We start from the raw sequence: 4,218 nt of genomic DNA, 5'->3' as shown, positions 1-4,218 counted from the left end.
TGTGACAGGCGCCATGCGGGTTACAGGTGTGACAGGCGCCATGCGGGTTACAGGTGTGTGACAGGCGCCATGTGGGTTACAGGTGTGACAGGCACCATGTGGGTTACAGGTGTGTGACAGGCGCCATGTGGGTTACAGGTGTGTGACAGGCGCCATGTGGGTTACAGGTGTGACAGGCGCCATGTGGGTTACAGGTGTGTGACAGGCGCCATGTGGGTTACAGGTGTGACAGGCGCCATGTGGGTTACAGGTGTGTGACAGGCGCCATGTGGGTTACAGGTGTGTGACAGGCGCCATGTGGGTTACAGGTGTGTGACAGGCGCCATGTGGGTTACAGGTGTGACAGGCGCCATGCGGGTTACAGGTGTGACAGGCGCCATGCGGGTTACAGGTGTGACAGGCGCCATGCGGGTTACAGGTGTGTGACAGGCGCCATGCGGGTTACAGGTGTGACAGGCGCCATGCGGGTTACAGGTGTGACAGGCGCCACGTGGGTTACGGGTGTGACAGGCGCCATGTCAAAGTATCACATAATATCAAGTGCAATAAACAAAATCAGCAAAAAAAAAAAAAAAGTGCAGCGATCTAAAAGTCTTCATGTAATAGAAACGTGAAACTCGTGGACAAAGTTAGAACAGGACACCTCGCGGTATTACGCTCCAGGAAGACAGTCGGCAGATTTACTAAGGTGCACAGTGTGAACATGGGACCAAGATCAGAAATCCATCACCAACAGATCACAGAAGCGAGAGTGTAAAGGGGCGAGCCGCAGTCACAGCGAGGGGTCCCCTCAGGTCTCCTCCCAGGCTTTAGGCCTCATCCACACCAATATATCCGCCATAGTGCAGACACATATAATAGGGTTCTGTAGTAACCCAAGACCGGAGTCCAGGCCTACGGCCATAACACGGACACTACAGTCCCGCTGCATATGGCAATGTGAATAAGGCCAAAGGGAGCATTCGCACAATGTTACGCCGCGCTCATTCCGATTGCTTTCAATGTATTAATAGGGAGAAAAAGGCTCCACTGATTGCAATGGGGAGCGCACGTACGCCGGATCCGATCCAAGTCAATGCGAGCTGCTTTTTACGCGCTCATTCTGAATGTGTTTTTACAATCAGAATGAGCGCAGCGCAACATCGTGTGAAGGCTCCCTAAAGCTGATCACACACACGAGATATATATGTGCAGATCACACGTGAGATATATATCTGCAGATCACACGTGAGTTATATATCTGCAGATCACACGTGAGATATATATCTGCAGATACTGGCACATACGTCTCATCTTAGTAGAATATGTCGGATATCTGATGGGTCATCAGCATCTCTGCAGAATCTCACTCTCCTATATAGAGGTGTCAGGTCACACAGAGGGACCCCACACATCTCCTATATAGAGGTATCAGGGCACACAGAGGCACCCCACACATCTCCTATATAGAGGTGTCAGGTCACACAGAGGGACCCCACACATCTCCTATATAGAGGTGTCAGGGCACACAGAGGCACCCCACACATCTCCTATATAGAGGTGTCAGGGCACACAGAGGCACCCCACACATCTCCTATATAGAGGTGTCAGGTCACACAGAGGGACCCCACACATCTCCTATATAGAGGTATCAGGGCACACGGAGGCACCCCACACATCTCCTATATAGAGGTGTCAGGGCGCACAGAGGCACCCCACACATCTCCTATATAGAGGTATCAGGGCACACGGAGGCACCCCACACATCTCCTATATAGAGGTATCAGGGCACACGGAGGCACCCCACACATCTCCTATATAGAGGTGTCAGGGCGCACAGAGGCACCCCACACATCTCCTATATAGAGGTGTCAGGGCACACAGAGGCACCCCACACATCTCCTATATAGAGGTATCAGGGCACACGGAGGCACCCCACACATCTCCTATATAGAGGTGTCAGGGCACACGGAGGCACCCCACACATCTCCTATATAGAGGTGTCAGGGCACACGGAGGCACCCCACACATCTCCTATATAGAGGTGTCAGGGCACACAGAGGCACCCCACACATCTCCTATATAGAGGTGTCAGGGCACACAGAGGCACCCCACACATCTCCTATATAGAGGTGTCAGGGCACACAGAGGCACCCCACACATCTCCTATATAGAGGTGTCAGGGCACACAGAGGCACCCCACACATCTCCTATATAGAGGTGTCAGGGCACACGGAGGCACCCCACACATCTCCTATATAGAGGTGTCAGGGCACACGGAGGCACCCCACACATCTCCTATATAGAGGTGTCAGGGCACACGGAGGCACCCCACACATCTCCTATATAGAGGTGTCAGGGCACACAGAGGGACCCCACACATCTCCTATATAGAGGTATCAGGGCACACAGAGGCACCCCACACATCTCCTATATAGAGGTATCAGGGCACACAGAGGCACCCCACACATCTCCTATATAGAGGTGTCAGGGCACACAGAGGCACCCCACACATCTCCTATATAGAGGTGTCAGGGCACACAGAGGGACCCCACACATCTCCTATATAGAGGTGTCAGGGCACACAGAGGGACCCCACACATCTCCTATATAGAGGTATCAGGGCACACAGAGGGACCCCACACATCTCCTATATAGAGGTATCAGGGCACACAGAGGCACCCCACACATCTCCTATATAGAGGTATCAGGGCACACAGAGGCACCCCACACATCTCCTATATAGAGGTGTCAGGGCACACAGAGGCACCCCACACATCTCCTATATAGAGGTGTCAGGGCACACAGAGGCACCCCACACATCTCCTATATAGAGGTGTCAGGGCACACAGAGGCACCCCACACATCTCCTATATAGAGGTGTCAGGGCACACAGAGGGACCCCACACATCTCCTATATAGAGGTATCAGGGCACACAGAGGGACCCCACACATCTCCTATATAGAGGTATCAGGGCACACAGAGGCACCCCACACATCTCCTATATAGAGGTGTCAGGGCACACAGAGGCACCCCACACATCTCCTATATAGAGGTGTCAGGGCACACAGAGGCACCCCACACATCTCCTATATAGAGGTGTCAGGGCGCATGGAGACAGTTGGCACAACTGGAAAATTAGTATAAAAAAAATGCGAAAAGCCAAGAAAAAAAAAAAACTCCATAAAAAGTATATAAAAATATTAATCTAAAAAAGGATAATAAAATAAAGTCCCAAATGTAATGGAAAAAAGATGGATCAATGATTAGAAAGGATTGGGGCACAGAAATATAGTCCGGGTGTTGGCTGTATATCTGGGCCCTGTATGAACATGACCCAACAAAATATACCATTAATCTTCCAGCGACCTACAAGACTGGTATCAGCAGGCAGAGCCCCCGGGGTACTTGGCCCATTTACCATTGGCCCTACCTGGTATACATGGCTTCAGGTGGTGAGGATGACCCCCTACCATGTCAGTCAGTCAGTCCTGAAACCCAAGTAACATGCAAGTATCTGTGTGAGAGAAGCAGAGAGAGATATGCCGAGAAAGAGACCAGGGAGCAGCGCCCAGCAGGACACCCCACAGGGTACATGCAGCGCCCAGCAGGACACCCCACAGGGTACATGCAGCGCCCAGCAGGACACCCCACAGGGTACATGCAGCGCCCAGCAGGACACCCCACAGGGTACATGCAGCGCCCAGCAGGACACCCCACAGGGTACATGCAGCGCCCAGCAGGACACCCCACAGGGTACATGCAGCGCCCAGCAGGACACCCCACAGGGTACATGCAGCGCCCAGCAGGACACCCCACAGGGTACATGCAGCGCCCAGCAGGACACCCCACAGGGTACATGCAGCGCCCAGCAGGACACCCCACAGGGTACATGCAGCGCCCAGCAGGACACCCCACAGGGTACATGCAGCGCCCAGCAGGACACCCCACAGGGTACATGCAGCGCCCAGCAGGACACCCCACAGGGTACATGCAGCGCCCAGCAGGACACCCCACAGGGTACATGCAGCGCCCAGCAGGACACCCCACAGGGTACATGCAGCGCCCAGCAGGACACCCCACAGGGTACATGCAGCGCCCAGCAGGACACCCCACAGGGTACATGCAGCGCCCAGCAGGACACCCCACAGGGTACATGCAGCGCCCAGCAGGACACCCCACAGGGTACATGCAGCGCCCAGCAGGACACCCCACAGGGTACATGCAGTGCCGACACT

The sequence above is a fragment of the Leptodactylus fuscus genome, unplaced genomic scaffold, assembly GCF_031893055.1.
Source record: "Leptodactylus fuscus isolate aLepFus1 unplaced genomic scaffold, aLepFus1.hap2 HAP2_SCAFFOLD_727, whole genome shotgun sequence".
NCBI classification, from domain to species: Eukaryota; Metazoa; Chordata; class Amphibia; order Anura; family Leptodactylidae; genus Leptodactylus; species Leptodactylus fuscus.
The sequence above is the reverse complement of the archived record's forward strand: the minus strand, read 5'-3'. Positions refer to the sequence as shown.